Raw genomic sequence first — 25,106 nt, forward strand, 5'->3', positions numbered from 1 at the left:
AAGATTGCTGTATAAAGAAGAGGCTTCCTTATTTGAGCTGTCAATAAAACTTGAGTTCCTGTTCCTAAAAGGAACTGATGTATGTCATCATCTGTCTAATTTATTCTGAGATGTTTTTCACTTCAGGTCTGTCTGCATCCCTGTGAATCATTTCCCCAGAATTATGTGTGGATATTTAAAATGTATGCTTGGTATATTTAAAAAAACGAGCTAATTGCCAGTTTTGGATTCTTTTAGCATAGGCTACCAAAAAGATTGTGAAGATTAACTCTTTTATTAGACAGCAAGGATTAGATCTTCAGCTGTATATTCTGGGGCAGTCTCATTGCAAATTCCTAGGTATGATCCTTATCTTACTAATGCACATGTCTTCAGCCTTAAGCTACACTCACTTTTTCTGCATCCTGGGAGAAATCCAGTGGGAGGAATAACAAGTTATGTATCCTAGTGTGGGGGAGATACTGTCATAGCACCTGCCCTAGAGCCCACTGAAAGCAGTGAAAAGCTGTGCTTTGATTTTAGGATCAGGCCTAAGCCTGGCACAGCAAAGCACTGCTTAAACAAGCAATTAACTTTTACCACGTGCCCCATTTTCAGTGACTTCAACAAGACTCAGAAATGAGATTTTCCAGGGACTAATTTGAGGACATGGTAAGCGTGTGGATGATTCAGAGCATGGCTGCAGTTGTTTCATCTGCAGAAACTGGAACAGGGATTGCACTGAGTGATGCTGCTAAATACCTGCTGCCTTTCCAGGGCGGATGCTCTCACTGCAACTCAGTCCATTGCACTTGAGAGCCATAGCTTTCAGATGCTACAGTTAGCCTGTCACAGTCCCTGTGGAAAAGTCCTTCACAACTTAATAGGAAATTCCAGCCTTGCCAATACTTATTTTGGGGCTTTTAAAATAATTTTAACAGGTAATTACATACAAAATGCTATAGAATAGATAGGAAATCTGCTGAATTTCAGGGGGTAGATCTGATTTTTTCTACAGTCCCCCATCCTTGGATATCCTCACAACTTCAATATTAAATTCTGCAGGATTTTTACACTGAGGACACCTGTCATTTATTTACTTTATGGTTCTGTCTGAGCAAATATTGACAAAATAAAGTTTACTGTGGCACAAGGGAGACTTGAATTTGAAGTCACTTTTCAGTCACTTGACATTACAAATACCTGGAGCTGTGACTAATACCTCACGCCTGCAGCTGAGTATGTTGCTTGAAAAATCCTGTTACATGAGCAAATGAGAAGGGGAAAATATATTACTCAAGGCTTTTCACTTTTACAGGGTATTTTTTTAATTTTTTCCTTTGTCTGCCTTGATTTTAAGAAGTTGACACATAAAAAAGGTGTGCTTGCTTAGTCAGGAGAGAACTGTATTTTCAGAATTATCACATCTGGTCCAAACTGAATCTTGATCCATGAACATGTTTCCTTCAAGCCCCAGACTGTTTCAGATTCAGGGTTGTGATTCAGGTGCATTTTCCTAATGAAGATTAATCACATATGGGTTTCCTTGCAGTTTCAGAGACCTAAAAGGCTGCAAAGAGACCAGAAGATGACGATTTTTAAATGAGGGAAGACCCACTGGTGTATGTGTACCTTTATAGGCCTGGTTCATATAAACAAGAACATGATGATTGACTATTAGTATGTGCCTTTGCCTAATTGGGAGACTAATTATCCAGGAACAGATCTATAACGGAGAAAGAATTAAGAATTTATAATGAATGGAGGAAGAGAGCTGAAAAGATAGAAGAGTGGATTATCAATTCCATCATACACAATCTATGCTCCTGCATCCCAAACGCCTACGCTGTCCCCTCCCCAGTGTTGGGCTCCATCCAATCCTGCCGTTCAGGTACATATTCATGCACACACAGGTGTTACTTTACATTGCTAGGTTATACAAGTCCAAACACTTTTCTGCTATCTGGATGCAACCAGCTTTGAAATTTGAGCCCTGCTATCCAAGCTGGCAGATGATAACTAACGTTAAAAACAGATTCAAGAGGAGATTTTATGCCTCAAGTTATCACAGCAGTGCAGGGGACCATCCATGGTTTTGGAGTGGCTGCTGCAAAATGCATGTTTTGATTCAGTGACCTGGGACTCTCGAGCCTGCAGCTAATATTTCTTTTCCAATTATTGCTGTGAGTGGATAAAATATATTTTAATATCTTTGTGCTAAGGGTACTATCTAGAGAGAGAGAGGTATTGAGGTATTTCCATTGCACTGCAAGACCATTACATTTATTTGCACAATTCACTTAACTCTGGTCCGTGATATCGCCAGAAGCCCTTGATGGAATTATGGTTCCATAATTATAGCTTTATAAATTACAGGCCTTAATAGCTTTAGGGCTGGATTCTCACTTGCAATAAATCATCAGGGTTTCATTGATTTTATTGAAGTATATGGAGGTATGTCAACTTACCCCAGCTGAAAACTGAGGTGAGATCTTCACCCTTTGAAGTCATTGGGAGTTCTGCCATCAACTTAAAGGCAGCCAGAAATTAACCCTTGGTCCTCATTTTTCATAGCCACTTTGCTACCATGAACTGCATTGATACAATACATCATTGAAGATAATGATATCACATACCAAGATGATATTGTTAATTAAAATCTATCGTTACCACTCATGCTTTAAAAGGTTGGGCACTAAAAGGGTTTGATTCCCTATCACTCTGCACCTTAGACTGCCTTTGTATAGACCAGAGCAACACACCCTCAACTCCTGCAATACCATAATAACTTTTTATGGATGTTCTTAAATAAGCACACATAAATATAAAGTTTCAGAGTATGTCACTGTGCACTCTCAGCTAATTTATTGTTCATACGTGAGCCACAGTGAAAGGAACAGATAAATAACTGGAAGACATCCAGCGTTTCAAACGGTCAGCAAATGGATGGATGAGTTCACTCAGACTCCTGGCAACCTGCACAGGCTTCTGCCAAGAAGCCAGACAGTGGAAGAGGAGGTTAAAATACTAAACATGGGGGAAAGCATTGTGCTGGGTGAAATAAATATAATATTCATATATAAGTAAAGTCACTCATTGCCATGGGTCAGATTTGACCTAGTATTGATCACTGGGGATTGAGGCAACTATCATTCCCTTAAAGAATAAGCAGAATACACTGTCAAGTCTTTCTTATTAAAATAACATATATAGCACTCATATAGCGTCAGTGTATTTTAATTACTATAATACTTTTGTGACCTTAAATTTGGCTATCTGTATTTTCAGTTATGGAAACAGAGCTACTGAAAGTTTCAGTCCAAAATAGTCATTGATTTTTTTGGCAACTAAAATGTGCATGTCTGTGTCTTGCCCAAAGTCAATTTTGGCAGGCACGTCAGAGATCAGCAGTTCCTAAGTCCAAGCAGTGAACTCTCAATTACATCTTATTCCCTCTGAATGTAATTCCTCTAAAAATCAAAACAGGTCCTCCAGAGGAGGATTATTAGGGGTCTGTTAAGGATAGCAAATCACAGGCCCAAATTTACCAACAGATGAGGCAGCTGTGGCGTAGGCGAAGGACGGCATAAAATGTTTATCCTTTTAAGCCACAGTGACTGATGAAGGGTAAGCTTGAGAGAGTGCTCTCCTGAGACTGCTCCCGCACTGCACTTCTCCGGTTTTCCTTTCCTCTGTGCTTATGGTTACAACCATATTATTTGTCCCTCAGCTAAGATAAACATAACTTTCCCACATTTGAATCCATTGCAACACATTTACTGGTCTCATTCAGAAAAAAAATCTATCTGTTGTCTCTTGATAGCTCCACTACAGAAAGATAAGGGCAGGCTGGTGAAAATGTTGAGCTTCTCATAACAAGGGAATCAATGGCCACAAGACAGGCAGGCAATGAGGGAGCTCCTGCTCCCAGGCAGGCTGTGCTCTCCTCGGGGAACCTGGAGCAGATGGAGCACGATTCCAGCTCTGGCACATCAAAGGTGGCATTTGGGAAGAAGGCCATTGTTTCAGCTTGTGTTAGGACGATAATGAACAAAAAGCAAAGCCATAAAGTCAGGAAAAAGGTAGAGTGCTGCAGCCAAACCATATCCAAGGAGTGGATAACTGAGAAGTTAAAAACGCTTGGCCAGACAGTTACAAATGGACGTCTTAACTTAGAGGGTGATGTGCTGATGCCACAAGCTACCCTGAAAGGGTACAGTGGCTTTGTCGCAGTAGGTAGCTGGGGTCCTTTCGGGTCCACTGCATCACAAAATGCAAAGGCAAGGAGGAGCCCACTGCAGCAAGCCCTCTGAACCCACATACTTTCATGTGAACTAAGCCCTGAACATGACAGCAATATCAAAAGTGAATTGATAAAGTCAATCCAGGGGCTTTTTTTCTCCTTGAAGGATGTTGTAATCATAGTTTCATCTCAGTCATTCAGTACCAACACATGCCTCTGCTCATTGTACTGATGGAGGAGACTGAAGTTTTCACACTTCACTCCAAACTACCTGCAGGGCAGTGATGAATACCTTCCCAAGGACTTCATTTTTCTGGGTATAATGTGTTAACAAGAACGTTAACCAGGAGAACGTTAATTACACATTGTCGCTGCTGCTCATCCAAAAGGAATTTAGCTTGGCAAAACACGATCATAAAAAGGAAGGCATTTGGAACAAATCGATGTGTGTGTGACATATATAAATGCCATTTGAATCCTGCCTATGAAGGCTCCTAAGCCTCGTAGCTTGTAGCTGGCTGTCAAGGTCTCTGCAGCACCATCAAGCACACCCTCAAATGATCATCCAGTGACTCTAATTTCCACTTAATGAGCAGTGACAGGGAAATTAGAACAAAAATCAAAATACCCTCTGGTAACATTTCTAGATCAAAAAAACAAAACAAAACAAAACCTTTCTGGTGAAGCTATAGGCTTGAGCTCATTTTATTCTCTTAATAATTCTGTTTTAAGACACACTTCAACATCTCAGTGACTGTGGGCCAAGACATATATCAGGATCTCTGGGATTAGCAATGTGCTGTGAGGACACAGCTCCCTGAGTTGCTGCCCAATTTCTTCCCAGAGCCTCCCAACTTGCTGGAATCCACACTGTCCCCAGGGCCCATGAGCCAGCTGGGGACAAGCCAGCGAAGCACACCTCAGGCACTCAGCCTACACCCATCCACCCCTCAGGGAAGGAGACAGGGAGGTCTGGTCTGACACATCCAGGTCTGCTGGAGATGCCACAGCATAGGGCTACAGGCATGGCAGTCCCAAGGGGCCAAATCAGCTCCTCTCAGTTACAGATGATTACATTTGATTTTCACTCAGACCAGTTGCTTAATGGAGCACTGATGATCCATCTCCAGGGCACTTTGAACAGAAGGATACCTACCAAGACCACCACTACCAGATGGCCAAATAGCTGTTCAGAAGAGCAAAGTGACCTGTATTTTCAAATCTGTAAAAGAGAGGCAGCAAGTTATGCTCAACATCTGGTTACGTTACTGAAATGTTATGTTGTTAATGTATGCACGCGCACGGTGTGCAGCCTCGTGTAAGCATTGTGACTTTGAATTAAAGCCACCATCATTTTATAAATTGTGCACAATCATCTGTAATCTTTGCAAAATACAAAGTACAGTTTGCTCTCTGTTGCTTGTTCTGCACAGCCCCTTCATTACAGAAACATCTGTTAGAAGTGCTTTAGCTAAGGGTTAGTCAGAGTTTCCATTATAAACCCCTATATTCAAGGGGTTACTGCAACTGAGCCATAAAAAGTTGCTCCAGGCTCAAACTTGGCATAAAAGGTCTCCAGTGGGAGAATTTTTTTTTTTTAAACCAAAATGTTAAAATACATACTGTTAAAGAAAAAAATTCACTTTCCCTCAGTGACTGTCCCTCCTAAATCTATACATGTTATTAGATATATTTGCATGTACACACATTGTGCATGGCCCATAAAATGCAAACTATTGATTAATTTATTTATTAAGCTATTTATTAAAATAAAGTCATGAGCTGCACTGCCTTATTGATTCATTACCCCTGGGCTGGCACTAGGATCCAATGACCAAAATGACCTGAGGGCAAGTGGAGACAATATTTGTTTTAAGAGGCAAGATGCTCCCGCAGGTTGGAGGAGATTAGCAGAAAGATGTTAAGTAGGAGGAAATATGCTTGCTTAGAGAAGATAAGCAGAGGGAGGGTTCACTCTGGGTGTACTGATCAAGGCGGTTAAGGTGATCCATGAGCAGTGGTAGACAAAAAAATCCTCCGTGCAGTCTGGGGACAATGAAGAAGAGGCAGAAACCATAGGAGAGTTCAATTTAGGAAAGTCTGGTTTGAATGTAAAGGAAGACAATGAAAAGTTAAAATCCAGGAGACCTCTGAATTGGGGAAGGGATCATTTTTCAGGCTTGAGGATATGAGCAATGCTGATGTTCAGCAAGGCAGCCTTTGGTTATAGAATGAGCAAAACTTGTTACACCATTAATTGTGCTGCCCCTGGCAGCTACAGTAACAGACCTCAGTGCTGATCCTGCAGGAATTTAAGTCCATGAGTAATCCCATTTAAATTAATGGGATTATGCCTCAGAAGTGTAGGGTTAAGCATATGTGTATGTATTTGCTGGAGCAGGCCCCAGGCAACAAGCACAAACCCTGCCGGCAGCATTCTTTGTGCTGCCATCCCAGCGGCTCCCATCCATTGTGCAGGCCAGCTCCAGAGTGAGCTGTAAGGTCCCTAAGGAAAACCCCCAAACTGGGGGAAGTCACACAGTGATTCACCAAGTGGCACCCTTTCCTCTGAGTCAGTCCTCAACAAAAGTCTCAGTTCGGCTTTAGGATGGGAAATGGGCTGGATGTGCCGTCCCTTGGAGGAGATGGAAAACAAACATCCTGCCCATGACTACCACGCAAGGTCTCAGCAGCTCCTTAGGAGAGTTCGTTTTTTTGCCGTGGTCTTTCTGGCCAAGATCCAACTGCTGTAATTTCAGCTTTCTGGTCTACCCTCCCAGCATGGGCTCCTACTCTCTCACGGCCTTGGTTGCATTTCTGAACACCAATAAGAAGCTGCTGCAGCTCTGATGGGTGAGGGAAGATGTCTCTTGCCACTCAACAGATGACCCAGGCACCCTCAGAGAATGAGTGTGATGTGAAGAAACAGTACTGTCTCCTTCACTTGCACTGAGGAGTGTTTTGGTTTGTATTAAAATCAGATATTGCTCAGCACGCTTGACTCCAGCAAAGTGGCCCCCCAGCATTTTGGAACAACTAGAGATTTCACTACATGCAAATGGTTTCCTTTAATCCCCTCAAAAGCTTCAGGTCTAACACTGAGCCCAGGGAAAAGCTGAGAACATGGTACAGCATCTTATGTGAGTAATGCACGTATTGTGTTCTCCTGCCTATGGACGTAAGAGAAGAAAATTGCTGCATCTTGTTACCAGCATGCAGCATGCTTGAGAGCCTTCTGATTCTTGGGCGTCGGCCAACCTCCTCCAGTGCTCTGGAGTCAACACTGCCATCGCCTGATGCCTTGTGACACACCCCCTCCTGAGCATCAGGAGCTCCTAGAAAGGAAAAGCACAGATAAGGAATCAGTCACTTAAGACATAGGTTATCTGAAGCAAAGGCTACCATGGTTTCCTTCCTTTTTCCTGTTTTCTGCAACCTTCTTCTAAGGCAGTTGTAACCATATTTCTTAGATCAAGAATGCTCAGTTGACCCCCCTCCGCATATTATTAATCATTATAATTATGAAATCATGGAAGTCCTCTCAATTAGAGAGAATGCTCCAATGTAAAAGCTTTGACTAGATGGCTCCCAGCAATTCAGTTTTACACTTTTGCTTTATGACAACCACACAGATACATGTTTTGACTGGTTCAATAATTCTTCTTGAAAACATAAACAAATACAGAAGTTGATATTAAGTAGCTGGAGATCTGGGATAGACATCAGCTAATAGAAATTTCCTGTTGCTACTGTATGTATTTCTATCTTTAATCACTGTCACATTACTATCTTATCCCAGATTGTCCTACATGTCATGACCGAAGCAGATATCTGACAGGTCCTAAAGAAGCCCTTTAGAATAGACCAAACTTTAAAGATTTGCCTTTGCTGCAAGAAGAGAACAATGTTCACAAAAGTTATATACATTTCCATGTATTAGAATATTTTTGCTGGGCAGTCATACCCAATGTTAACTCTAGGTATCATTCCGTTTTGAAATTTCCAACATGCTCATCTCTGCAAGACCAAGAAAAAAAAGTCCTTTTCTTTGCACATTCTTTTCACAAAAGTGCTGAAAATCATGTATTTAAAATGAATGAGGATTAATGTTGAATCTGTTACTTTAACAAGAAACAATCTGGTATTTCCGTAAGCAATTAGACTATGTTAATAGTCTACAATCTATCATGCCAAGAAATGACAGAAGCAACTTCTTAACTATATAAAAGTGTCAGGGGTTTTGTTAATGTTTCTTCTTTAGAGAAAAGATAACTCACATTTCCATCTGGATCCAACTCAGCTGTTGTGAAAGAGCAGCATCAGCATCCAGAACAGCAGAAACAGCAGAGAGTCAGAGTTCAGGTCCCAGTGCCATCCTGTTGTTTCTGCAAGAACAAGGCAAATGACCCTGGAAAAATACAGCCGAATGCATCAGGGAGAGGTGTTATACTTGGCTGTAAAGCTCTCTCTTAAGTAATCACTGGGGGTGTTGACTTGCTTTTATTTTATTTTGCTTATTAAATATGATCTGTGATCCTGTTAGCACTTTATGTGTCACACTGGAGCTTCACACTAGAAAAGGACTGGGATGGAGAATCCTTAGCTGTGGTCCACAGCGCACGGGTGAGCTCACTGTGCCTGCAGTATGCTGGCTTTCGTCCTGGACTTCAGTTGAGAGACACAGAGCCAAGGGAAGGAGAAGAGATGAGATAAACAGCAAAAGCAGAAATCATGGTCAACTTTTACAGGAAGGTCAATACCCATATTCCTCTAAAGACCTCTTAAAAAGAGGCACAAATGCTTTTTCAGTATGGTTTTCCATGTAATGTAAATTGCCACAGGGATGTTACATGATGACTCGAAGGGTAAGTGCCCATGAGGTAATTCCTTTATTGAGATGTGGAGCTCATCACAGAAAAGCTGGAAAACACCTGTAGGCGTGGGAATAAGTTTCTATTCTTACTGGAATAAAATATACCCTGGTCATTGCAGAGGCTTTTCAAGATCCCACAGCATACAACATCTATTTCTGTCTGTCCTCTGAAGGATCCTTTAATTTTTTCCACAGATGAGATAGTTTACCTGGCTTCTAGCAGAAGAAAAAACATTAAACCACACAGTTAAGGTGGCACATGATGAAGAGAAGATGAGTGACATTTGCAAAGTGAGGAAATGAAACATGTGAAATGTGAGATTATGCTAATCCTGAGATGCAGTGTTAGAATTGTCTTTTGATGCACTGTATATGTTGTATTTCCCATGAATATAATAAAAGGCACAGCACTGAATGATTCAGAAGTCTGACCTGAAGATCACAGAAGCTGAGGGGAAGTTTTCTGTTGACTCCAGTGGCCTTTGGATGATAATATTATGCAGGAAGCACCTTTGATTACTGAAATAACCTCAACCATATCAAACCCCCAAGAAAATTAGTTCACTGAACTATCCATTTGTACCACATTTTCTAACTTAGCTGTCTGTCTCAGGCTGATCTATTTAAAATAATTATTTATTTCTGGAAGTTTAAAGGCTTGAGTCATTCAAGATGTTGAAGTTGCAGTGAAAGCTCTGTTTCCACCTCCTTTCCCCACCCCCATGTTACAGCACTGTGGAGGCCTTGTTCATGGAACTTCAGTCCTTTCTTCCATTAGAAGAACTTGAAATTTTACAGTGAAATGGCTTTTCAGACAGAGATGTGCCTTGCACATCTTTGAAAGCCAGCATATATGCAGACAAATCTAGGATTCAATGACCAAAATTGTCCGAGACACCCTTGGTACATAGGAAATGCCAGCCCAGAGCTGACCAGGACTCACCCAGACTACAACTGGGCCAGTGCACAGACTTCTGAGAGCTACAAAATTCGCCCCTGCTGAAAAGAGAGGGAAGGAAAATCAGTCATGATTCAAGTAGAGAGAAACACATATCCACATAACCAACATGGATGGGAAGAAACTTAGTGGACAAAAATGGGGAAGAGGCAGGTTTGCAACAGCTCTGCCCACAGAGATTTAAGGGACTGATATACGCTCCCTTTCAGTATGGCTATGGTATAGAGTATTCTACAGTATACATTGAATTTTCATTTTTCTGTGCAGATTTTCACAGCCTTTCCTTCCTCCTGTGACTTTTACTACCCAAGAAGGGAGAGAGGCGGAACAAAAAGCTGCAAACTGAAGGGAGTGTGGGTGTGAGGAGGTTTATGTGTGCTTTGGTTTCGAAGCTTTGGCCTGAAAAGAGATATTTGCGTTAACAGACTACAAAAGATGGATGATTTGCTGTACTGAAAAAGTTAGAAACTCCTGCAACGTCAATACAGTTCATAGAAAGTTAAAAGGGGGCGTGTTATTTTTAGGTGCTAAGTAATTCACAACATTTTATGTTTAAAATAAAATATTCATCTGTATCATTATGAGTCATCTTTGTTCAAATCGTTTACTAAAATATTGTCCTTATGTAATACTATTATCCAACATACCTGGGTTCTCTATTTTATTATAAAGTTGGTGTACACCGGAAAATCTATAGGTATATTTGTGTTCTTAAGGCTAATAGCAAAGTGAAACAATATTTCAGGTATAGTCACTATTAACAAGTTGTAAAATGTTGACTTCTTTCACTATATTTTCAAATACTCTATGTCTTTTCTATTATTATTTTTCTTCTGCAGTTTATGTATTATATGCCTGCAGCCAGCAACATGTGTTTCCAATTATCTGAGCTTTCCAAAGCAGCTTTGCATTCAACAGCAACTTTTTTTTTAAGGTACAGCTCCTCCTCCCACAGAAGTTAATATTCCTCTCCTTTTCCACACAACAAACAGCGTTGGCTCTTGATTTCAGGCCCATTTTAGAAATCATTTAATTTGGAGTTCCCCCAGACAAGAATGTTATTTTCTCCTAAGCTTCTTGTACATTTTATGAGACAAAACCAAGCTTTCATACTGAATGTCTATCAAGTGTTGAAGCAAGAGAGGGAAAACTGATGTCATCCAGTCTGCATTGTATGACATCTTCTCTAGTTTCTTATACAGTAAAGAATCCAATCTGACCACTAGAGCCATAACAGTAGAAATGCTAGATAGCATCCCATCTTTACAACTCATGCTTAGGCCTTACAAATCCCATCCCTGAAGTATCTGTGTAACCTGTGAACTGTAACATATCTGAGTCATGTGTTGTAAGGTCATAAATTGTGATTATTTCCCACTGGTACATAGAGAATTGAGGCAGACATATGTTTGTGCCTCTGTGCTGGCTTAGGGCTCAAACCTGCATTTGACTTTTCTGTGTGCAGTTCTGAGCCCCACCATTTAAGAAAGAAGTGAAGGTCCTTGAACACATACAGAGGAGGGCAACAAAGCTGGAGACGAGGTTGGAAGGCATGCCCTATGAGGAGCTGCTATGGGTTTGTCTAGTTTGGAGAGAAGGATGCTGAGGGGTGACCTCATTGCTCTATGCAGCTTCCTGAGGAGGGGAAGGGGAGAGGGAGGTGCTGAGCTCTTCTCCCTGGGATCCAGCGATAGGGCGTATGAGAATGGTTCAAAGTTACGCCAGGGGAGGTTTAGACCTGTCATTAGAAATCATTTCATAGAATGACAGAATCAGAGTCATTTAGGTTGGACTTAAGACCCTTAAGATTTAGTCCAACCATAAACCTAACACTGCCAAGTCCACCACTAACCACCGTCCTAAGAGCTATGTCTACAAGCCTTTTAAATATGTCCAGGGACAGTGACCCAGCCACTTCCCAGGACAGCCTGTTCCAACACCTGATAACCCTTCTGGTGAGGAAATTTTTCCTAATATCCAACCTCCCCTGGTGCAACTTGAGGCTATTTCCTTTCATCCTATCACTTGCTACTTGGGAGAAGAGGCCAACACCCACCTTGCTACAGCCTCCTTTCAGGTAGTTATAGAAAGCAATAAGGTCTCCCCTGAGCCTCCTTTCATCCAGGCTAAACAACCCCAGTTCCTTCAGCTGGTCCTCACAGGACTTGTGCTCTAGACCTTTCACTACCTTTGTTGCTCTTCTTTGGACACGCTCCAACACCTCAGTGTCTTTCTTGTAGTGAGGGTCCCACCCTTCTTTAAAGAGAGCATGGTCAAATACTGGAACAGGCTTCCTAGACAGGTGGTCAGTGCCCCAAGCCTGTCAGCGTTTAAGAGGCATTTGGACAATGCCCTTAATAGTATGTTTTAACCTTTGACCAGCCTTGAATTAGTCATGCAGTTGGACTAGATGGAGATTGTAGGTCCCTTCCAACTGAAATATTCTATTCTATTGATCATCTGCATCAATGAGACATTGGCTGTCACTCAGGCTTTGGTCTGGGGAAGGCGATGGGCTCACCACCCAGCAAAATTCAGGTGCAAAGCTTCAAATTGAGATTCAGGCCTTATGGGAAGTGCAAATATATCCAACATAAAGCACCTAACAAAAAAATGGACACCACCTTGAGGCATAGTTCATAGAGATAGGAGATGTACGCAGAACAAACCAGGCTGTGTCTTGCCCGAGCAGAAAGTATGGGGCAACATATGAGGGGAGTGGGCTATATCCTTGCGTCCTGCTCCAGGTTGGCATGAAGACAAAACATGACTAGACAGAAGTCTGTAAGTGCCCTGGGATTTCTCAGTTTGAATGAAGTCTGGGTGAGTTAGCCAAGATGAGCATAAGAGATTGAACTCAGCATTATCCCTGAATCCGCTTAATGAATCTTCATTAACAACTCATTCTGCTTCCTAGGCCTGGAGAGGGATCAGAAGGGGCAAGCCACACCAAACTTCATGGGCACCACTGGGGCAGAGTATGCTCTGGGCCCCAGGCAGCAGAAAGGCTGGTCAGAAGGTGCTAGGGTATTAGGAATAGGTTATAAACCCCCGGCCTTTAGTCACTCAGTAACCAAAGATTGAATAGCAGATCGCTCATCTGACCTTCACATGAGGAAAAGTCATGATCCCTCATTTGTATGAGAAACACCACATGAACACTACTGCGTGGTTGTCCTGAGCACCAGGAGATATGGGTACCTCCTTCTGAAGCACAAAGCTAGTGAGGCACTGTGTGCTGCAAGTAAAAGGTAGGAAAGCAAGATGTTTAACCCAAGAAGAGTCATTCAGAAACAGGATTAGTTCGTGCTTGGTGTTGTATGACCCTCATAAGTGGACATGCTGTGTAGACCTAAAAGAGAAGCATGATCAGCATAATACTGCAGTGTTTGAAATCTCCGATAAAAACATGGCAGAGCGCAAGTGAGATATCCTGATTGAGCCAGGATGAGCGCTTCAGCCAGCAAACACTTGTGGAGGGAATTGCAGCAAGTGAGAGGGGGATGAAGGTAGCCACCACCTCAGCAGAAGAGCTGAAAGCCTATAACCAGAGCATAACCAGCCAAAACAGCGATGTCATGGGGAGAAATATGGAAACAAGACACCTGCAGAGCCCATTCCTCCTTCAGGGAAGTTCCGCAGTCCTTCTGTGACAATAACAAGTCTCCTCTCTAATCATAGAATCATAGAATTATAGAATGGTTTGGGTTGGAAGGGATTTTAAAGATCACCTAGTTTCAATCCCCCCGCACAGGCAGGGACACCTTCCACCAGACCAGATTGCTCAAAGCCCCGTCCAACCCGGCCTTGAACCCTTCCAGGAAGGCAGCATCCGCAATGTCTCTGAGCACTTTGTTCATTATGTTCTTCTCCCCAAGAGCCATCAGATCGCTCTGCTGATGTTCCCAGGGGCACTGGTAGTGGAGGACAGGAGCTGCAGCCCTTCTAAGCACAGGATACAGCACTTTCTGACTCATTGGATCTAATGGGGGGCAACCCTGTAATATGCTTCCCACTGTCCTGGCTTCTCCCTGCAAAAGTCCAATCTTTCTGCAGCAGTCCCAACCTTCTGCTGAGCTATCTCTTTCTTATTTACATACTTCAAGGCCATAACAGGCCAGGCTTGCACTTTACCTTTCTGTTTTGTTTCTCAGTCCTGTTTCCTCATCAGCATTTGAGGGTTTGGATTTTGACTACAAACACATCTGCATGCACATACAAGTCTAAAGGCCTAAAGGATTACAGTCATGGGGAAAAATCTGGCTTTGAGTTTATCTTCCTCATTGTAGACATGTTGCCATGGTGGTCATCACCTTTTTCCAAAAGCTGTAACTGGAATTAGAAATAACTTAATTTTCCCGTAGCCTTTAATTTTCCAGGCCCCACTAAAGCTCCCTAGGCTAATAGCTCTTGTATACAGTTTCTGATGTATACAAATATACAGTGCTTATAGCATAAGTTTGCAGCATTTATAAAAGTGTTGACTCTCACATGTCTATGACAAGTCTCCATATTTTTAAATATTCAGCTCCTTGTGATAAGGGAATGACAAGAGTTTTAGCACTAGTTTTCATGTATGTGTCTAGTCTTCATTCATAAAAAATGCTTAAAACTATTGTTCATATGACTTCCAAAGACTTAGGTCATAAGAAGCTTATATTTCTTTTTTTTAAAAAACCTCTTAATCACCAAACCAATCTGGTGATCATCTGGGGGTTTGTCACAGTGTTTATTAATGTCTGGAAGTCATGTGTTGTGCTTGTCATTTAAATTTTCTGCAACAAACCAATGACAACACACTGAAGAGGCATCTTTTTCACTCAGAAAAAGGAAGCTAAGGAAGACTATGATGACAAAGGGAGAAAAAGCCTGGTGTAATTCTCAAAGCATGTCCAAGGTGTCCTCCTAGCCCAGCCCTTTCAGCACGACTGATGGTCTGGAAACCTACAGAGAATGATGCAGAAAGACTCAGAAATTCAAATTTCAACCTCTTCCCTACACAGCAACATTTCATTACAACTGGTGTCTGTGGTGTATACTTCAACTTATAGTTGTCTCTGAATGTTATCTGGAATTTCCACATATCTCTGGCAAATGATGAAGCCAGCAGCTACTCTAACACCATGGGGACATCTTTAGGATACAGCTATTTTCCTTAGTACCCTTTAATGATTATATTTCTACACAGCACATTTTAGGCAAATCTGGTTTAAAAAAAAAAATGTCTTTGGTTTCCTCTTTTCACATGGCACCTCAGAAACATAAAATTAGGGAAGAAAAAGAAGACTATGAAAAAATTCCCCTTTTTTGCCATTACAACAGGGAAGAATGAATGAAAAGGAGGTGCAAAAACGGAAGTGCTTCAGTGTTATTTGTCTTAATAGGAAAAAATAAAATAACAATTATAGAAATACAAAACCAGTTGAAAATTAGACAAGCACAGCCTCCTGCACATCAGTGCAGCCTGTGGATACCACCAAGGGTCAAGTCCTTCTTGTCAAGGCAGTTTCTAATGCCTGGACCTTTTCCTAACGTCAAGAGGTGCTATTTGCTTAATAAATGTGCAAACATGTCGTTAAACCTGTCGGAACACAGCTTCTCCTGTATTTCACTGAATGAACAGTGGGGAAAGTGGCAACGTTTCTTGTGTAATGTAAGAGCACATGGTTTGCTGATGGATGAAGGGGGCTCGGTGCTTTTCCTCATGCAACATTGCCAGCAGGGATGCTGATCTCAGAAGTAAACCTCCTTGACTGTTCATTTAGGAAGGAGCAGGCTAGTAAAAAAATTGGCAGGGATCTCCAAGCAAACATTAAAATTGAAAGCCAGTGCACAAAGAGATATGTTTTGTAACACAGCAAGAAGTCTCTAAACCAGTTAATTACTGAAGTTTTGTAAGAAAAATAATGTTTATAGCTTATGGTAAGTTGTGTCAGTGTTTATGAAATCCTTTGGGTTAGTGTTTTCTACTAATTTTCTCTAAAGTTTGCTAAGTTTTAGCATATGTTGTTGTAAATCCAAATAGAGTCACAGTGTGAATGGGGAACTTTGTTTAAGCGTGTCGCAGTATTTGTCTGGCATCCAGTTTCTGGTAGCTACTGAGGTCTAGGATTGCTGAACACTCAGGGCTGGCCATGCTCTAAAGGGAAAGCAAATCAGTTTCACGTGAATATATTAAGTCACTTTTTTCAAAGATGTAAAGCCTCTGGGTGACTGAGAGTGAAGAATAACAAAACTGGGACCCACAATTTCTTTCTCCAAATGTTTTAATTATTCTGTTGAAGTCTTCTCCAAATCCAATAAATTGGGCAGTGAAAATTAAAGAACTAAGCTTCATTTCAAATCTATACTGAAAAAAAAATTCTAACTATTTATAATGATAAGGCTTGTTATTGAAACATGAAAAATAACAGAGCTTGGGGGCTCATAGGTTAATGATAACTCTTACTCGAGTATTTTGTTCACAATCTCAGTTATAATTTCATGTGTTTTATCTTTCACATACATAGCTAAACCCTTTTAATCTTTAATGAACTGATTTGTCTCAATTCAGTAGCTATAGAGTTCTTTGTGGAAGAAGTGAGAATTTTGTTATCAGCTCTAGGACTACAGCAGGTTACATCCTGGGGATATAGAGCAAGTGAGCTGAAAGCACAGCTGCTGTGGGTACATCAAGGGTGAATGTAGTGGAGGGGTTTTTTCCAATTTAAAAGCAAGCATCTTCACAGCTGTATTGAGTAAGGCCACTGGCTTTTTTTCTCAGGTGATGGTGGACTTTTTGCAGCTGCTGTGTCCTTTCAAAAATCTTTATCCAGTTTGTAGCTTTGATAATTCTGCTGGCCTGAGTTAGAAGTTTCCTCTCTACCCTGTTTCTGCTGAAATGTTTCTATATGTTTTATTTTTGTCAGCTTCGTTATTCTACCTACCATGCTGTCCCTGTTCTCCCTTTTACCAAGACTGACAATAACACCTTTCTGTAGAGCTTTTCAGCAGAAATTTCTCATCAAAAAAACTTTTGACAACAAGCCCAATCTTTTTTTCAACTTACTTTTAACTAGAAAAACAGAAAAGTGTAATACTTTTTGTGGTTCTGTATGGAAATTGTTCAGCTGCTTTATAAACTGGTAGTTTTCCATTAAATATACCAATTAATTTTTTCTTTCCCTTTGAACTTTGTCTAGAGAAAAAAACAGTTTTGCAGCAAGCACTTGCTCTTCTGCTTACAGACTACTGAAGGTAGCTGGAGGATGCTAGTCATTTTAATTATTGCTTTTCCCCTCTCACCTTGACCTAACTGTGCCCTGGCGGGGAATGTTTGCCTACCTCTAACTGATTTACAGCAGATGTTAGTGGTAATAAATTATATTCCACTTCCCCCAGCTCCTTTTTTTTTTTTTTTTTCCTAGAGCTGTTTGAATGTTTTCAAATGAAAAGTCTCTCAATCTTAAAAGGTATTTTTTTCAAAATTCATATTTTGAAGGTTTATGAATATTTTCTCTTTTTCCCAGTTATACTGAAAAACAAAGGGTGCACTTTATTCTTTTCCTCTATTTTTCCTTTCCTTTTGTTACTGGAAAGAGTGGCACTAAGGGGAAAATACAAGAAAAGGAAAGGTGAAAAAACCCGTGACAACAGAAGAACTTCTATGGAAAAAAAAAAAAAGTGAATAACTGAAATAGCTCACTGGCAAAGCACATGGAACAAGAAAAAAAAAAAAAAAAAAAAAAAGTCCAACTCTGACATGTTTTAATTTTTCCCTGTTTTTCCACCAGTTCCCTCCTGACATCATCAAGCAACCATTTGGTACTTGTTTCATGTAGCACGTGCTAGGCAAGGCGAATGACTTCATGCCTCTAAAGCCAAGCCTTTGTTCTACCAGCTATTTGCACAGATGCTGCTGCCAGTGCTCCAGCCACACTCATAGGGACCAATCTCCATCATCCACCTCATGCATCCTAAAAAGCAGTAGGAGAATGACTAGGAATGTGAGGACTCAACTTGAAAGATGTTTCTTGACTCAGAACTGGGCTAAAGACCAGAGAAGATTTCCTGAGGCAGGGATGCCCCATAAACCCCATTTTTCACCCCAGCTCTGCTGCCAGGCTCCCTGTGGCGTTTCTTGGCCAACATAACCTATCTCAGTAGACCAGACATGATTTCCAAGCCTGGCCACTTCCAGGGAATGCTGTAACAGATTCTGGTTTGCCAGAGATTCTGTCTGAAATAATAAGCACCATAAGTAGTAGAAGGTGCTGAACGAGGCTTTTTCCTATAGTGCTCCTATTTTGCTCCTAGTGGGTACCTTAGTACAATGATATAGGTTAATATTGCATGTGGGAGTTACATTAAGGCTATTTCAGATGAGCTAATTGCCAATGCCTTAAGCAAGGGCAACAGTCAGTGGATACTACCTCTGTCTCATTACTTCTACCTGCAAATGGCAAAGTGAAATTCAAGATACTAATTTTTATCTTTTTTTTATCACTATGAAGTCTAGGAGAACTAGAAAATATGAAGACATGACATTTTCTTTCCAACATGCTTTAGGCAAGACTGTCCCAAAAAGTCAATTTTAAGAGAGAAGAAGCATTTTTGGAAGTGGGCCCTTGCCTTAGGAGTCAGTAACCTCTGAAAAGCAGTGAAGTCTGCAATTGTCCTCCTGCAATAAAGACAGTGAAATCCCCATCCTGCAGACATGAAGGGCTTTAACTGTGTGTGTGTGTGTGTGTATGCTCATAGTCCTATGGATTTAAACTAGACAACTCTTACCTAAACTTCACTTTATTAATTACAACTGTGGGAGCAAGGGTTCAGCTCTATGAAATATTATTACTACTTCTTTCTTTTGTAGCTAGCTAAGAGTTTCACATTAATAGTTTAACCAAGGTAGATCATATAAAAGAAATTGATTAAGAAGCCTCCAAGAAAAAAAAAAAAAAAAAAAAAAGTGAAGTTTTTAATGATGGGGAGTGAACCACAAGACACAAATAGCAAAGCTTTATTCCACAAACAGGAAACCTAACAGGCTTCATCTTACTTTTACTAAGGACTGCAGAGTTTGATCCTCAATTCCTCGACAAAATGTCATAAAGGGAGTTTTCAAACTCCCCCTGTTCCTTTAAGAACACTCTCCCTCTAATTTCTAAGGTTGCTCCCCCAACCCTGCTGCACCAGCCCTGGAGTAAATTATCACTGGTACCCTGAAAGTATCTCACAGACAGCCATATAAATCTTGTGTTACAGCAAAAGAGAGGGGAATAAACAGGTTAAACTAATTCAGGACTATCGCGGCTGATGGCACACGGGTATTCAGGCAGGTTGCTATTCCTGGGCTCAGGGTGGAATATCATCTCCTTCTCAGAGTAGGAAAATCATACACTTTTTAAGTAAAGCATCACTATGTAGAAATAAAGTGAGGACAATATCCTTGCCAGAGCAGGGAGGGAAGGAGAGGGCAGGGTTGAAGTCAGGCTGCTTGCTGCTCAGACTTTGGAGCGCTCAGACTTTGGAGCTCCCCCAGGCAGCTTGTGTTTCCAGGCGTTGCATATCTGATTTCAGGCTCAGCCATGGGCAGGCTAAGGGTTAACGGGAGACGCAGCATGTTAACTGTATCTGTGGAGATTATGGCATGTTTATCCAGTGTTCAGATTTCCTGTCTGAGTGTTTGGATTTCCTGAAATCCCTGCTATCAGCCCAAGTGCTGTCCACTGAGCAGACCTTTTTCTCTCTCTTTTTTTTTACCCCCATCTTTTTTTTTTTTTTTTTTTTTTTTAACTTTGCTCACATGGTAGGTTTTCCTTCCTGCTCTCTTTCCAGTTGTAGTGCCTGGGTCTCCTCACCGGTCAGGACATCTATGGATGCAGATCAACACTCTTAGACTCCAGAACTCTGGGGATCGCTGTACATTGGATTTCCTTTTTTTATTATTATTATTTTATTTCATTTTATTTTACCTTCTCGTGTCAAGAAAACCTGAAGAAACATGCTCTTTTTCTGCTGCCCATGGGAAAATATGTTTTAGTCTGAGATGGAATAATGGCCTTAGATTTGAGGACCAAATCTGGAATGGGAATTCAGACTTCACGCGTTCTGGTGAGTTACAGTGTGCTGGGGTTGGTAACGAGCAGCTCTGAGACAGGGACAAAGGCTGAGCGCGTCCATTCACTGTGGCTGCTGAGCAAACTGCAAAAAGCAGATGGGTGAAACTGAAGTTAGAACTTTTTCCAAAAAAAACAACTGAAGTCCATTTTTATTTCCTAAAAATACGTGCTGACCTACAGCCTAGATAAGGTCTAGGTAAACTTTACTGTAGCAAAATGTGTAAGGCCAGATTCTGTGAGTCCTTACTCATATTAGTAACTTTTACTCATGTAAACAACCTCAGTGACTTTAAAAAGAGTTAATGTAAGAAAAGACTTGCAGAATGGGACCCAAATGGAGTAAATTGCAATGTTACAATCTCAGCAAAAATTAATCTTAAAAGAAAAATTAGACTTTTCTGAGTGTCTTTGCATGTTTCCTTAGTTTTTTATGTTTTATTGTTAATCTAGATTTAAGTTTTAAGAAGAATCCATGTGCCAACTATTTCTCCTATTGTCTCTTAAATAAGTTTGCAGCAGGAGTGAAAACGCATTTCATGCAGCAGTGTTCCAGGAGGCCAGAAAGGGGCTTTATGTTGTTGGAGGGAAAATGCTGAGTGCTATGCTACTCTGAATGGACTGGAAAGCTGCAGTCAGGCATGAGGCTTAGCTAAGGTTTTAGCTTCATTTTTGGATGTGAGAGTCCATGACGGCATGATTAGCCTTAGGTGGTTTTAGTTAAACTGCAATCACAAATGCAATGAGTTGGCCAGTCTCAAAATCAGTGACTCAGCATTTGAAGAGAAAAAAGTCTTCTTTTCAGACCTCTTTGAAACAGATTTCATTGCTGGCACCCATGAAAGTGTTGCTGGAGTAAGATGTGGAAGATAAAGTATCACCACTGTTGCAATTTTTGTTCTGTCCCATAGCTGGAGGCTGTGGTTGCGATGAACATTCCTGAGCTGCTCCTTGGAGCTGCTCCAGGGATTCTATTCTCTAATTTTAGGGAAAAATCTTGATTCATAAATTGCTTAGATGTTAGGAAACATCTATAGGGAAAACAGCTTTCTACAGTAATTTTACTTTAGCCCTGATTTTCATTAGACTATTGAAAATGTCCTGAATCCCAGTATATAATACTGCATGTCAATCAAGAGATTTAGCAGGACAGAATACTTTCCTTTTTTTATGCCAATAAAGGGAAAGAGCCATTTTCCAAATTCTTTGCAGAGCTTCCAAATCTGAAGTATTAAACTAATTGCCTGGTGTGCTGGCTTTCCACACAACCCTTTGAATGTGAACCTGCTGCTCTTCTTCAGGGTTTTCTTTGGTATCAGTGGAAGGTTTGTGTAAGACCATCCAGACCAAACTCATGTCTTTTCTGCCTGCAAACCTTCAGAAATTCAGTTTTAATTATTAACAAAGGGCAACACTGAAACTGATGGCATTTTACGCATTGAAATGTTGGTTCTTCCTGTGTACATAGGTTTGTACTCTCATTGAAGGGGACTGACACCAAAAAAATGAAAGGGAACCCCTCACCTGAGTTAGACTGGACTGTGGTGCCCTGCCTTGTGGTTAAGATGCAATTTGGTGGTCTGGGGTCACAGATGCGATTAAACTAGCTATAGCAGAAATGTACTCCCCTCAAAGCTAGCAGAAGAGTCAAAATGTCACCAACGATCAGTGAACCACAGAAAATGCGGAGTACAGATGAGGACTCAGGGGAAATATGAAGACTTGTCTAGGTCTACCCAAATCTCCTAGCTTCAGAAGTTTCATTGGCTTTCCAGTGAGCAGGAGGCTTGGGACTGGGTCTGTTGGAGGGTTTTTTCCCCCTTTTTTGCAAGACTGTCAGAAATTTCTGGTCTCAGTCAGGTTGGAAACGCTGTGGGAATAGTTTTTCTGGTGGTATTTTGGTATTTCCTCTTCTGCTCACACCCAGACCAGGAAGTGCAGCAGTACAACCTTCAGCTCATTGTGTATGGGTTTCTTTTTATAAACCTGAATTCTCTTCCCTCCCCCTCCCCCTGATTTTTTTTTGTTGTTATTGTTGGTGGTGGTTTTTTGTTTTTTTTTTTTTTTTTTTTTTTTTCCACTGATAGCCCTCACATAGGTTTAAGGTTCTGTTTGATTTAAACTGTGGGAATGTTTTATACCTCTTCATATAATTATACTAAGCACTGAATAGTTCCTTAATAAGTGATTATCGTATTATTTTTGAATTATCTAAGTGCAATATTCCCAACTCAGCTATTCTTGGCCAAGACTGTTAATGTGCCAACATCCCCCAGTAGCTGTTTCTGCCAGCATTTACTCCCGTATCTTCAGCAGCATGAAGACTAACTGGCCACTAAGACATATCTACTCAGTTTCCCATGAAGAAATTCTGCAAAAAAAAGGTAATTTTTTTTGGTAATCAACTTCACCATTAAACTCTCTAGGATTAGACATTTCATGCTTTAATGGTCTTTCCCTCCCGTATTTGCCCTTTCTGCATCAGTGAGGAGGTTCAGCTCATGCGTCCTCACTCCATGTGTCCAACTCCTTCACCATCACGCCTGCCAGTCCTCCTGCCTTTCTTGCTGTTGTTGGCAAGTACAGATAAACAATTTTGACAGGCATAGAGTCCTGCAGAGCTAACTTCATATGCACAGTGATGCTTCTCTGCTCAGATGATAAATGGGCCAGAGGAACTAAACCACTTTCACTGAAACTGTTCCCCACATCCAAAGCTTTTAACCCCTCCTTTTCATGTTGTTTTCTGCAAAAAGCAAATAATTCAATTTTGTTTTGTACCTGAGCAAAGCAGATCACATTTGGATTGCAGCTTTTCCCTCAAGACTCTTCAAGCCACCTTGCAGCATCTTTAATCTGCCACTTTAGAAATGAAAATAAACTTAAAATGGATCTTAAAGTTGGCCCATGGCAAAATAATTATCTATATTTCCACTTGGGTCCTCTTTCATGAGTACTACATGAACAGTGATGTCAATCATGTTTGGAAACTGTCCCCATGTAGGATTTGGTTTGTAAGACAATTTGATCCTCAGCAGCTTCACAGTCCTCAAAAAATACAAGGAAATGCAAGCAAAGGGAAGTTAATATATTTCACTAAAAAACTATAATTTAAAAAGTGGAGGCAATAGAATTACTGAGGGCTTTTGAGCTCTGTATTTGTTTTGGGGTGTTTGTTTTTTCATTGATGTTGGCTTTGTCTCTCTCTTGGGCTTTGGGGAAATGCAGCGCTTCAGAGAGAGGGCATGGGGTGGGGGAGGGAAAGACAAGTATGGTTCATTATTTCAAACACTGATTAGCAGCCAGGCTCAGCCTGGACCATGTATCGCTCTCCTCCCATGTGGTTCCCACGAGCCATGCTCCATCCATGATGACAGGGTGTGATATGAAGCTCCTTGCGCGGTCCCCCCTGAACCCCAAAGCCAGGTGCAGGCTCTGCTCCCCCAACCCCCCCAAAAGGCAGCGATGCTTTTCACGTATCCTCCTCTATCTCAGCTGGAGTTAACAAAATCCATCTGCTTCTGTGAGTCAGCAGAAAAGTATTCGGCTTTTATAAGAGTTAAGGGACATGGGATAGGGCAATGTCAAAGCGCAGAAGTCTTCCCCCAGCTCAGCGTCTGCACGGCATGCACGGAGAGGTGGTCACATTTTCAGTTCCCATTCACCAGATGAGCTGATTTGCACCAGTGGAGGACTTGGCCCGTGGCGTACATGACCACGGCTGTCAAACAAGGCTCCTTTCATCAGCAGTAAATGTGAACAAATGTGTAAACGGCAACAAGTGTGCACTGCAACGCGGCGGCTGCTAGCAGTTTGGAAAAGTCGAAAGAAAACTGTTTTCCTCTCATCAAAAGCAAAACGAGGAAGCCTTCCCCCTCCCCTTCCGCCCCCACCTCTACCACCCTGGCTTGAGCAAGTTGATCCGTAGGTATTTGTGTGGGGGTTTGTTCTCCGTGGTTAACCACATAACAATTTGAAGCATGTGGCTAACTCAAAAGAAACTGCCTTTAAACGTTTGCAGACTGTAATTGTGTTAGGGAGAGTGGAGCCCTGGCCGGGGGCTGCTGACTGCCCCAGGGGCTGTGGCAGGAAGCCCTGAACATCCCACAGCAAGGTCCTGCAAAGAGAGGAAAAAAACCCTGATTTTTATCTCTAGGAGATTCTCTTCTTGACGATGCTCTGCAGTCAGGGCCAGATGTTCCCCACCTCCTGTTTTGTGTCTGGGTGAAATACCCGGCAGGAAACAAAACAGAGAGAAAAGGGGTGGCGATGACTGTAGGGCATTTCAGCATGCAGCTTTCATAAATAAAGCTGGAGGAAAAATAACAAACAAATTGGAGAAGCTTTGTCACAAAGCTGAGCATGTCTGAGACCACTGGGTGATCCCCAGGGGAAGCAGTGAAAGGTGGGTGGTGTGGGGCTGGAGAGCCATGCTCCAGGGGTGGGATGGCAAGGAGCTGCCCTGCTAGGGGTGGTGAAACACCCCGTTTGAGCTCCTCCATCTCTCAGACACGAATTTGTTGGGCAGGGAGGGAAGGCTGGAGGGAAGTTATGTGTGAACAAGACATGAGCAGTTGTGCTTGTGAGGGTGAAGATCCCAACACCCATCCTGCATGGTGCCAGAGTGCTTATTAACATAGAGCCATAGAGCTATACTAACAGCCATTTTTAAAGAATTTGGGGCTTAAAGAAACCATTAAACCCAAAGATTGCAACATTTCCTCATGGGAGGAGATGCCTGCAAGACATTCTGCAAGTGGTTTGTCTTGGGCTTTTAATTTTCATCCATTTCCAGTGCATCCTCAGTCCATGATTAGGAGATACTCTCCTTGGCTACAAACACATGCTCCCATGTGTTCATTGCACAAATAAAATAGTGTAATTAATCATCTTCACCCAGCTGCAAGCCCTGTTTGTAATTCAGCAGGTAAAAATACTGTATCTGTACAATCATCG

At 41.6% G+C, this 25,106-nt stretch overlaps 1 protein-coding gene across 5 annotated transcripts in view; it reads left to right on the plus strand.

Moving 5' to 3' along the window:
* Window positions 1–25,106, plus strand: part of ASAP1 (ArfGAP with SH3 domain, ankyrin repeat and PH domain 1) — a 183,685-nt gene that overhangs the window by 10,067 nt on the left and 148,512 nt on the right. The window contains exon 1 of one of the 5 annotated variants that reach the window (XM_033005716.2): window positions 19,914–20,145. The exons of the other annotated variants lie outside the window; for them this stretch is intronic. The gene's annotated coding sequence lies outside the window, so the exon portion shown is untranslated. Of the gene's footprint in view, window positions 1–19,913; window positions 20,146–25,106 lie in introns of those variants that run through there. 5 annotated transcript variants of the gene reach the window in all.

The sequence above is a fragment of the Tyto alba genome, unplaced genomic scaffold, assembly GCF_018691265.1.
Source record: "Tyto alba isolate M040663 unplaced genomic scaffold, T.alba_DEE_v4.0 Super-Scaffold_9, whole genome shotgun sequence".
NCBI lineage: Eukaryota > Metazoa > Chordata > Aves > Strigiformes > Tytonidae > Tyto > Tyto alba.